The 12,751-nt window shown below is 34.9% G+C and overlaps 1 protein-coding gene across 3 annotated transcripts in view; it reads left to right on the top strand.

Moving 5' to 3' along the window:
* The first annotated feature begins 8,908 nt into the window (after window positions 1-8,908).
* Window positions 8,909-12,751, top strand: part of CNOT4 (CCR4-NOT transcription complex subunit 4) — a 116,305-nt gene continuing 112,462 nt past the window's right edge. Inside the window, exon 1 of one of the 3 annotated variants that reach the window (XM_031939117.1) lies at window positions 8,909-9,965. The gene's annotated coding sequence lies outside the window, so the exon portion shown is untranslated. The remainder of the gene's footprint in view (window positions 9,966-12,751) is intronic. The other 2 variants (XM_031939118.1, XM_031939119.1) reach the window with 2 other exon arrangements.

Raw genomic sequence — 12,751 nt, 5'->3', positions numbered from 1 at the left:
ACCTAGTACTATATAAATAATAGCTATTATTATAATAAACCACAATAAGTATTTAACAAATACCTGTTGATTTTTTGAAATGTTATTTTAAAGTATTTTTCTTGTGGCGTCTACATTTGGGGGTATAGTATTTTCAAAAATAGTTTTTATAACCCCTCCCAAATACTGATCTTCTGTACATTGTTGAAGTTGGAGGTATCTGGAAAGTAATCTGTGATCTTATGGATATGGATATTCTTCAACTTGTGTGACTTGTTCCTGTCTTTCCATAAATTTTCTAGAAAAGATCCATTAAAAGCTCTGGAAGCCTTCCTCTATTCTTTTGGGCCTGCCAAATAATATTTGGGAACACTATTTGTTATCTCTTATTCTTGGTGTACTTTCCATATATCCAAATCATAGTTAATAGGATTGCAACCTACTTATGCTGGTTATATGTGTTTTAAATTACCTGAAATAGTTTTCTTGAGATTGTGGTGTTCCATAATTTGTAGTCATATTGCAATAATGAGAAAATATATGTTAGATAGGCTTTACAAAATATATTTTTATATTATATATATATGTAAATATATGCATATATATTTATATATAATATATATAAAAATTAGAAAGTTTTAAAATAAAATAGAAAAAGAGAAAAAATTGTTGTGTACAGTAGATCATAAGAAGATCTAAAATGCGTTAATAAATTTCCATTTCAAGGAAGTATATTTTGTAATAGGACACATTATATCCACACTATCTTTTATTGGCTTCCTTATAGATTTTTTGTTCTCTGCTGTGCACTTTTTACATTATTACTTTTTTCATCTTTTCTCCTACCCACCTCTCCCAAGAAGGCTAATATTCATTTATATACTCTATGTAAGGTTATACTAAGCTTATTTGTCCTCTGTTTCTCTCAAGGTCGGTAACGTCATCTTTCTTAGGTTGCTTGCCTTGCTATTTTGTAACTTCCCTGCTCTTGCTCAAAGTTCTTTCCTTTATCTCCTTCCCCCATCTTTCCCCCCTTCTTTATTCCATTTACATTAATCAATATACCTTATGCCACTCCCATTAATTTATACATTCTTCTGTATCCCACCTTACCCTGTTCCTATCTTCTCTTATTTCTCTGTGTTATACACACACACATTTTTGTCTATGTAGTTCTCCGAAGATGGACTTTTGTAGTAGGAAGAATTGGGGATTATTGAATTATTTATTAACTAGTTTCTCAAATTAGCCCAATTGTTCTGGCAACAAATAAATGGTAAATCTTTTCCCATTCTGTTTGTTTTTGCAGTGTGGATAGTTAGACTGATTTCTTTTCAGAGGTTTTGAATTTAATTGAAGAAACTTATAGTGATTGAGGACTCCATGGATTTGCTATCACATTTTAAATTTAATTTTTAAAGGTTGGTTTTTAATTAGAATTCAAGGAAAGGGAAAGAAGCCAGAAGGTGAAGATGAAGAGGAAGAACTTTATAGCCATGGGGGACATCCAGTGAAAAGACCTGGAGTTGGGAGGTACAACATCAAGCAAGTGGGTGCCATTTGGTCCGGGTGTGTATTGGAGGGAAGAGTTGTAAAAAGAGCTAGGAATGGCAGAGGATTTCATATGTGGTCTGAGAGATTAGAGCTATTAGAGTTTGAGTATGATAGACATGGTGATGGGGCCAGACATGGACCTTAAGATCCCTCTGAGGGTTCTTTGTAGAGTGGACCGCAGTGGTGTGTAGGCACACCAACTAGTAAGCTGTGGCTGTAATGCAGGTGTGGGGTGATGAGGGACTTGTTTTGGAGTGGGCTAATATCACAGGAAAGAAGAGTGCTTATGTAATCAGCGCTTTGTTGTAGTTGCTGCCGTTGAATTGTTTTAGTTGTGTCCAACTTTGTGTAATCTAGCAGTAGATCATATATAAGAAGTAAAAAAGAGTCAAGGATGACACCTAGGGTACAAGCCTGGGTGTAAGGGAGGATAGAGATGTCGTATATAATAGGGACAGTTAGGGCGGGGGAAGGATTTTGGCAGAAAATGAGGTCAGATTTGGACATTTTGAGCTTGACATACGCCAGAATCCTGTTTGAGACAGGTGCTTAGTTGGAAATGTGAGACTGGAAATCGGCAGTGAAGGTAGAAGTGGGTAAGTAGATGTGAAAATCCTTGATGTAGAGATCATTAAATCCATGGCAGCTAATGAGATCACCATAGGAAATAGTATTGAGGGAGAGAAAAAAGTGGTACTAGGCCCTGTGGGTTAGGGAAATTTACATGAATGAAGATCCAACAAAGAACACCAAAAGGTAGAACCAAGGCAGAATAATAGAATGAAAACTTAAAAGATGATATTAAGGGGAATAGGGAGTTCAACAGTATCCTAGATAGCAGAAAGGCAAAAATTGATGAATATTGATAAAAAGCCACTAGATTTGACAATTAAGAGATCATTAGTAACTTTGGAGAGGGCAATTTTGTTATAATGATGAGATCAGAAACCAGCTCTAGAGGAATGGAAATAGGCATACCCATGCTAGGACTAAGGGGCTTGCTTCTGAAGGAGTGCAACCATGAAAAAGGAGAGATTTGGGACAATAGCCAGCAGCATTCGATAGATCAGATAAGATTTTTGCATTATTTGTTGTTTTTGAGGATGGGGGAAACAGACATAAGTAGGTTTGTAGGCAGTAGAGAAGCAACCATAGACAGGGATTGATTGAAGGTTAATTATGTGAGATAGGGATGATAGCAGGGTTAATCTGCTGGTGGAAACAAGATGGAATGGGATCACATTCATGGAGAAGGATTAAACTTGACAAAGAGAGCGAAGGAGGGATAGATAGACTGGCAGATGGCATCTGGATGATGTGAGATGAGGAGTGGAGAAGGCTTTCAATGAATGGCTTCAGTTAATTCTAAAAAAAAAATATGAAAAAAGATCCTCAGCTTTGACGATGGGGACTGGGAGAATCAAGGGAAATTTAAGAAAACTTGAAAAATGTTTGGGTGAGGTGGAATAGTGAAGTAATTAGGAAGGTATAAAAGGATTGCCTTGAGGACCCAATTGAGTTGATTTAACATAAATTTGTAGTGGACCCAGTCAGCATGGTTTACTTCCACTTTGTTCAGCAACACATGTGTAGAAAGAGTGGTGGGAGTTATCTAGGGTCGAAGCTTGGCGGGACAAGAAAGGGACTCAAGAAAAAAGGACAGTATAGAGTTGAACTGGTAACACCAAGTGGTTAAGATGGGAAAAGGATGAGAGTGTAACTAGTGCAGGGATGATGGGCTGGGAGAAAACTGAAGAGCAGCACATGCTGGATATTGAACCCTACATAAGTCACTGAGTGTTTTAGTTCCCCAGTGAACTTTCTAAGACCATAAGTTATAGAAAGATGCTAACCTGTACTGACAAAAAATATTACTCATTCAGGAAATTGCCTTTTCTACTGTGGTCTCAGTTCTAAACATTATCCTTGTTGAGATATTCAGCATATAGATCACTGAACATAATCACATGGATGCTTAGGTACACATAGAATATATTTTTTAAATAGTTTATTTTTCCCAATACATATAAAGATAGTTTTCAACATAAATTTGTGTACAACTTTGTGTTCCAAATTTTTCTTCCTTCCTTCCTTAATTCCCCTCTCCACATGACAGCAGGCAATCTGATACAGAATAAATGTGTTCAATATTTCCATCTTTGTCATGTGTATTAAAAAAAAAAAAAAAAAGTTGGGCCAAAATTAAAAAAAAAAAAAGAGAGAGAAAAACAAAAAAACAAACAAAAAGGTGGAAAAATACTATACTGTGAACTATTTTCAGTCTCCATAGTCATCTCTCTGGATGCAGATGGCATTTTCCACTCCAAAGTATTGGTGTTGCCTTGAATCTCCACGTTATTGAGAAGATTCAAGTCCATCACAGTTGACCATCATATAATCTTCTTGTTAATGTGTATAATGTTGTCCTGGTTTTGCTCACTTCAATCAGCATCAATTCATGTAAGTCTTTCCAGGCTTTTCTGAAATCAGCCTGCTCATCATTTTTTTTTTTTTTTTTTTTTAATTAAAACTTTTCATTTTCAAAATGCTTGGATAATTTTTTTCAACATTGATCTTTGCAAAACCTTGTGTTCCAATCCCCCCTTCCTCCTAGCCTCTCCCTTAGATGGCAAGTAATCCAATATATATTATGTTAAACATGGTAAAAATACATATTAAATCCAACATGTGCATACATATTTATACAATTTCTTGCTGCACAAGAAAAATCAGATCAAAAAGGAAAAAAAATGAGAAATTAAATGCAAGCAAACAACAACAAAAAGGGTGAAAATGCTATGTTGTGACCTACATTCAGTTCCCACAGTCCTCTCTCTGGGTATAGATGGCTCTCTTCATCAAAAGATCTTTGGAACTTGCCTGAATCATCTCACTATTGAAAAGAGCTACGTCCCTCAGAATTGATCATCATATAATCTTGTTGTTGCCATATACATTGATCTCCTGGTTCTGCTCATTTCACTTCTGCTCATCATTTCTGATAGAACAACAATATTCCATTATCTTCATATGGCATAACTTATTCATTCAGCCATTCCCCAACTGATGGGCATCTACTCCATTTCCAGTTCCAAAAATATTTGTAGCACAAAAAACTCAACAGATATTTTTACACATATGGATCCTTTAGTCACCTGCTTAGCAATTTTGAGTATTTGCTTTAATGATATGGATTGTACCTTATCCATTCTTGTTCATTATGTGTGATACTTGCCTGTATTTTTTTTTAGCTTTTAAAAAAAAAAAATCATTCTCCGATAGAAAAAAAATCAGTAAAACTCATTAATATGTCAAAAATATGAAAATATATGAATTTCATACCCATACACTTCCTACTTTTTTTGTAAAGGAGTTGGTGAAGGGAGAAGTATTTTTTTCATACAATCTTTAAGTCTATTCTTTTACATTACAGTTTTGCAATATCCATTTTTGATTATTTTATTGTGGTTATTCATTCCATTAACATTGCATATTTTGTGGAAAACAGCTAAAAAATTAAACATTAATGTTTCCTCTTTTAAAAAAAAATTCTTTTATTTTGTGGAATAGCAGTCTTTTTTTATGATAGATTTTGAAAAGTTATTTTTTCTGAAACTTTCTCTGTCATTTAAGTAATGCAGACTTTGAAAATCTGACATTCAAAGAATTAAATTGTAGGATTCTGGTGATGGAATTATGTGTACCTATTTAGGATAGATTCTTTGTTTTTATAGATGAGGGAACTGAGACCCAGACACTTTAAATTGTCTCATGTCATACAATGAGCACATCAGTGAACTAGAGTAAATTCTCAGACCAGTGCTATTTCTACTTCTCTATACATTTAGGATAAACATAATAGTTACACTTCAAAAAAAGATATTCTTTGCAAAAGAGCTTGAGTAGAAGATAGGTAAATATTTTGAATTTTTCAAAAAACTATTTGATCTGTTTAGAATTTTTTCACAAGAAGTTTTTTCATTATTCAAATCAGTTCATGTGAATATCAAATATATATGCTTTACGGGGCTATTTGGCCCTTTTTAAGAATCCTTGTATAAATTCGAGGAACTTTTAACATACATAGAGTTTAACCAGTATTCATTTAATTGGATGAAATCTAGATTTTATTTCTGATTCTAGTCTCTACATTTACCTATCAGACAAAATTTTTTTTCTTCCTGTTGCCAAACTTTGCATCTTTTCTTTCTTTCTTTTTGTTGATGTTGTCTAAACTCACTCCCTTCTTGTTTTTTGTGTCATTGGAAAGTTGAAGGAATTATTTATTAAGTATTTAGTATAGGCCAGGAATAATATGACTAATCACAGGGGCTAAAAATATAAGCAAACAAAACAATTACCACCCTCAAAATGCTTTAATTCTAATGGAGGAAGATAGCACTGGGACTGGAAAGTGGGGGAGGAGTGTTCAAAGAGGAGGAAAAATACCAGCTGGAAAGGTGATGAAATCTGAATAGTGAATGAAGCCAAGAGTAAAGCGAAAGTAGTTTTAACTCCTCTTGAAAGAGGTTTAGGAAAAAATCATCAATCCAGGGAGTGAGAGTGGGGTAGAGTGGGGTGGAGTAGAGGTTAGGGAAGATTTTTTTTTTGGTCTAAAGGCAACTGAGGTGGAAAAGTCCAGCCTATGAGTCAGAGCTTGGAGTGCCAGGCATGGCTTCTTAAATTGCCTTTCCTCCATCCTAACTTTAAAAATATATTAATTTAATACATTTATATCTTTGGTGAACATTATTAATTGCATCTCAACTTCCCTCACTTTTGCTCTGATATGAATGAATGAATTAAAAGGCATTTTTAAACTGCTTCCTTACTGTTTGCAAAAGAAAGGATATAAATAGCAAAAAGATAATCTATATACTCAAAGAGCTTATGTTTTAATAGGGGTATTTCTGTTAAAGAAATAATAGAGGGACAGGTAGGTGGCTCAGTGGGAAGAGCACCAGCCCTGAAGTCAAGGGGGACCTGAGTTTAAATCTGGTTGGTCTCAGACACTTAACACTTCCTAGGTGTGTGACCCTGGACAAGTCACTTAACCCCAACTGTCTCAGCAAAAAGAAAAAACAGAATCATGGATAGGGATGATGCATCTTCTACTTTGAAGTTTTTGAAATATTTTACATCCATTTCTTTTGATCTTCATGACAACTCGATGAGATAGATAGATAAATGAGGTTTAGAGATGTTAAATGATTACCTTGACCATTTTCATATAACTTGAGCAGAATTTATAGTTAGAAGTGAGATTTCGTCTCTTCTGATTATCAGTCTAGCACTCTTTGCATTATACCACACCACAGCAGTAAAAAGCAGCGGTTTAAAAAAAGTATAATTATGATAACAATCATAGGCATAATCCTGTGAAAGCTGGCAAAGAATAAAAGTTGTTAATTATAATTGAGGTAGTATATTATTGGTTTGAGATTGTCCATTGCTAAATAGGATATATACTCAAGCATCAAGGTCTTTGCTATGATATATCATTCAACTTTGTAATTGCCTGAAATAAAAAATTAACATTTCATTAAAAGCAAAATAATATTTTTCTCATGACTGTTTGCCATTCTCCCTTAGTGTTGCATCCTAAAATCTGCCTATAACTTACCTGTTCATTTTATGATTTACTGTATTCAGTGTAATCGCATCATCATCATTATAATTATAATAGCAGCTAGCATTTATAGAGCACCTACTGTGTGCTAAAGCTCACAGTTCTGGGAAATAGGTGCTATTATTCTCATTTTGCAGTTAAGGAAGCTAAGGCAAACTGAAGTTATATGACTTGCCCATGCCTGCACAGCTAGTAAGTATCTGAGGCTGAATTTAAATTCAGATCTTCTTGCCTCCAGACCCAGCGCTCTATCCACTGAGCCACCTCATCTTCCTAGTGGCTGATGACTAGCCATGAACACATTGAGGGATAGCCAGAAAAGCCAGAGTGATTGTTGCTTATTCTGATGTGGTTACTTCATAGCTTCTTATTATTTTCTTTGACTTATAATTTCCCTTTATTTTTTTGTCTGTTTGAAAGCAACAACAAAAATTTATTTCCAAACTTCTGTGAATGGGTTTGGAGATCGGGAGAAGAGGTAAAGAGTGGAGGTATGAATGTCATTCTAGGGCAGAGGGTTCTTACAGAGGTCACCTATCTCACCTAGCAACTCTTGTGCCTACAGGAACTCTGGGAGAGTCTTCAGCCCCTCGGGGAGTTCTCAATAAGGGGATTGACTTTTGGCTGCTTCCTGTTCTTGCACAGTGCTATCTCTGGATCAGGATCTTACATTCAGTGCTTCATCAGAGTATGTTGCAGATGGAGGTGATGACCACACTCTCAGGCAAGGGTGTCGGTGACAGGAAGTGTAAATGATTGGCTGATCAATGTGAAGAAGTAAATAGTAGATTTCTCAGGTAGTACTAAGTCCACTTCTCATTGACAAAATATGGACCCACTAGGATATAGAGCTTCTAGTACAACATAGGATCGTGTTCATCAGTCAAGCTAAAGAATTCATCCTAGAGTAGGAGGCTTATTGTTGGTAGTGATGAGGAAGTCAGTCATAAGGGTGGACTGATAAGTAAGGCATGATGGAGTTGAGTGTAATGAGAATTTTCTTGTAGAAACTTCTTGAGAAATTTAAGTTACATTTTTTCGAGAAACTTAATTATGTTCCTTCAGCTAAGTAACTTTTCCTTTCTTTGATATCTCTGAGAGCCTTTGTGGTTAAAAAACATAAAAACTTAGACATGGTCCTAAAAATTCCACATCACAACAAGCAGCAATCATTGACTATCCCTTACTTTGTATGTGTACCTGTAATGCTGGTCACCGGATTCTCTGTCACCTGCATGGTATAATAGTGCATCATATTCCAGATTCTTCTGTACCTAGGGACATCAGTGGACACTAATTTCCTTCATGTGGACTAAGTCCCTCACATCATAGATAAGAAGAGTCCTGTAGGGAACAAGGAATTGCCATCCTAAATGGGATGGTTTCTTCAGGACTGAGCCTATCATAGTTGCAGAGATTTTAATAAGGGCACACAAAGAGCCATTAGGTTGATGCTAAAAGAAGAGTGGTCTAAGACTTCTGATAGCCAGTTGCAGCAGCTATTATACTAGTGTTTTATCCATACTTTATATTTCTGAATGGCAGACCCTGCCATGATATTACATTGTTTTCAGTTATGTCTTTGAGGTTTTCAAGGCAAAGAGACAGAAATGGTTTGCCATTTAGCCCATTTCACAAATGAGACTGAGGCAAACACTGATAAGTGATTTGCCTAAGGTCACACAGCCAGTAAATGAAGTTTGATTTGAACTCAGGAAGATGTGGTTTCCTGATTCTGGGCCTGGTATTCTATCTCCTGTGCCACCTAGCAGACCTTTCCATGGCTACTCTCTGAAGAGCTCCCTCTATTCTAGAGAGCTGGCTACAGGTGGGGATAGCTTAGAGAATGTCATTTTCCTGCTCAGACTGCAGTGCTGCATGTGCATGATACTGAATGTGGCCTTGATGCCGCTCTGGCTTTTGGACAACCTCCAGCCAACAGCCAACTTAGGCCCAGGCTCCATGAGGCTTCCATCAGTCTGTACAAGAAATGCTCATAATTCCACCCAACTCCATCCTGCCCCATTGGTCTGCTCTCATGATTAATTTCTTTACCTCTCTCAACAATAAGCCTCCTAGTCTTTCATGAATTCGTTAGCTTGATTGATGGTGGTAGTATCTTCTCGGTCTCCTGACAATTATTCTTCCTTTGCTTTTGTAAGTATAAACTTTTTTATTCTCTTCTGTACACTGGAAACTATCAGTTGACTGATTTCCCCTTTTTCTTTTCCTTGTTTAACTGTGTATATTCCTATGGAATCTGAAAATATTAATGTTGTGAGGTATCTTAGAGATCATCTAGCTTTTTTCCCTCTGTTTTTGGTCATTTTACTGGTTTCTCTTATGTTTACCTTTATTAGAAATGATTTCTGCCTTGGAGATTACCTTATCTATAAGTTGTCAAGCTGCAGCAGGGGTTTGAGCTTCTTATCTGAACTCAAGTTTTCCTTGTCCATAATTGCCATTATTCATGCAACACCTACTGAATGCATGGTTATTTTAAATTCAACATGTCTTTGCTACTTTCCTTTCCCTCTAACAAAACCAGCTTCCCTTTCAGCAACCTTCTTTATATCAATGGCACCACTATTTCCCCAAACTCCTTTGACTCCTTGCTCTCTTGTGCTTTCTTTCCCCTAGTTCATGAATCACTGGCACCTACTTCATTTTTTCCTGCTTCTGAGGAGATTGGATATTTCCCTGGAGACAAGATACCCATTAAAAACTTTTGAGAAAGGAATGGTACAATAACTCACATATGTAATACTTTTAAGGTTGGAAGCACTTTTCTTTTAGCCTTAAGGTAAGGTAGATAATCGAAGTGTTAACTTCTCAATAGCAAAACTGAGCGTATAACTTGATCTTAGTCAGAAAGCTAGTAAATATTAGAGTTAGGATTGAGTTAGTTTTCCTGACACATTAGTATTCTACCCTCTATACTATGCTGCCCCTTTCTTTGAATTATTATATTAAGGAGAGTTATCTGGTGGCAGATTGCAGAAGAAAACAGTGGTGTGGCAGGAGGTTATTGACTCATCTTAATGAATGAGAGGTTGAGTACCATAGTAGGAGTACCATAAAGGAGCTGAGAGCAAGAGCTGATTGGGTGAATAGAAAAGTGTCTGAAATCTTAAAATATCATCCTGCTCTAAAGTTAAAGTACTTTTATCCATAGGAAATCATCTCATCAGATTTTGAACTCATTTAAACTGTTGCAACAGCAACAACATTGATTTTTCTGATTGGTTAGATTCTAGCATATTAAAAAGGGAAAGACTTTGAAAGGTAGTCACATCTGACAGGAAGTTGATATTTGATAAAAAATAAAATACAAATGGTGATAGACCCAATGAGGCTTCTGAGTCATCAAAAAAGTTAATTTATTTTGTTTATCAGGCAGCTGGATGGCATAGTGGATAAAGCATTGTCCCTCTAATCAAGAGGATGTGGGTTCAAATCCAGCCTCAAATACTTAATACTTATTAGCTTTGTGACTGGTCAAGTCACTTAAACCCGAGTTACTTCAAAAACAAAACAAAACCAAAAGAAAAGGATAAATTGTTTTATAAAAGCAGTGTGAATATATTGGGTAGTGTGTAATCTTAAAGAGAGGAACAGTATAATTTTTGTCTTTGTATTTCCAGTACCTTATGCAATATTTGGCATATAGTAGATGCCTAGTGAATGTTTGTTGATTGATAGAAATGTAATACATCTTATAAAAATGAAACCATTTTGGATTGTTATTTTCATTCTCATGTTCAGTGGAGTTCACATAGCAGGATAACAATTTGTCCTAGGACTGTTTCTATTATCTCTTTATCTTTTTTATTTTTTTCTCTTCATCTTTGTTGATGAAATTTAAGTAATTGTTTTCAGACCATTTCTCTTCTGCTATTATTCTTGTATATTTAATGTTCTTTAAACTATGGTGCAAGTGGATAAAATGACTATTTTTTGTAATGCAACCAACATGTAATTATTAAACACTTCCTGTACAACAGGTACTGTGTAAGTCATTGGGGGTAAAGATTGATTTGTATAGATGAGTGAAACAATCCCCATTGGAAAGTAGCCTGCATAAGAATATTGAGGTGTAAGTTTATTTTCTACATATTTACTGGAAATCTTCTTGAATCTTAGCCATTTTATAGACTCTTCATAGAGATTATCTTCTCTTGGTTACATATAACAAATACAGTGACATTTATACATCTTCTCAGCTTTTACTTTTGTTTTGGGAACAAGTGCAGGCCTTTTTGTCCCAAAAACATTTCTGTAAATTTCTAGCTTATTATAGAGTACCCTGAGGCAACAGATCATTTTTGTGCTTCTTTTCAGTAAGTGTTAAATTATTCTCTGATTCTGGTTCATTAATATTGTGTGGGTTATTATTTGGATAATTTGTAGCTGTTATACATTTTACCATACAAATATACATGAAGATTGTTATGTGGGTTGTGTTTTTAGTCTATTGCCATATTTTGCCTAAACTTTTTCTTAGAATAAACAAAATTGTTTATTTTGTAAATATTGCCTTTGTAGTTTGATTTAACTTCCATCTCAAAGCCTCTAGTTCATTGTTCATGCACATTCAAAATTTTACTTTTATTAGAAGAAGCTGCTTTTCAGTGGAGTAACTTTATGCTATTTGGAAGTCATATTCTTTTATACCCAGTAGGGATGATAATGGGTTTATTTAGGCAAAATTACAGTTGATTTAGAGTCTCCATAGAAGAATCTAGATTTTATATTGTTATTCACATTTTTGTATTGTTGTCTTGTTTCAAACAGAACAGTTGTGCATATTGATATCAAATACTACAGTGTTTTCAGCATATTTAAATCTGTTTTACATATTTTCTGTACATGGATGACTAAGCTATGAGTCTGGAATCAATTATAGACTTGATACTAAATACTCAATAAAAGCATTGTATGAGGTGATTCAATATGAGAGTATCATCCACATCTAGAGAGTGAACTATGGAGACTGAATGTGGATCAAAGCATAGTATTTTCACCTTTTGTGGTTGGTGGTTTTTTTTTTGTGTGTGTGTGTTTTGTGTGTGTGTTTTTGGGAAATATATTAAGAACTGCACATATGTTAAGAAGAATTGCACATCTTTAAGCTATACAGATTGCTTGTTTGAGGAAGGGGGAAAGAGAGCAAGAAAAATTTGGAACATAAGGTTTTACAAAGATAAATGCTGAAAACTATCTTTGCATGTATTTGAGAAAATAAAATACTATTAAAATGATTTTTAACATATTTAAAGTGTTTTGTTGCTTTTCAGTGATTTCTTGAGTAAGAACTGAATTGAAAATTAGTTTTTTTTTTTTTTTACACATTTTGGAATATTTTGGCATATTCTTTTTGCTCTTTGGTCAACATACATTCTTGTTTATTAAAAGATTTTTTTAAATAATAGCTTTTTATTTTCAAAATCTATGCAAAGATAGTTTTCAACATTCACCCTTGCAAAACCTTATGTTTGCAATTTTTTCCTCCCTCTCTCCTACCCCTTCCCCTCTTTCCATTTCCTCCCTTAGACAGCAAATAATCCAATATATTTAAATGTGTGCAAT

The sequence above is a fragment of the Sarcophilus harrisii genome, chromosome 5 (assembly GCF_902635505.1).
Source record: "Sarcophilus harrisii chromosome 5, mSarHar1.11, whole genome shotgun sequence".
Taxonomy (NCBI): domain Eukaryota; kingdom Metazoa; phylum Chordata; class Mammalia; order Dasyuromorphia; family Dasyuridae; genus Sarcophilus; species Sarcophilus harrisii.
This window is presented reverse-complemented; position numbering and strand designations above follow the sequence as displayed.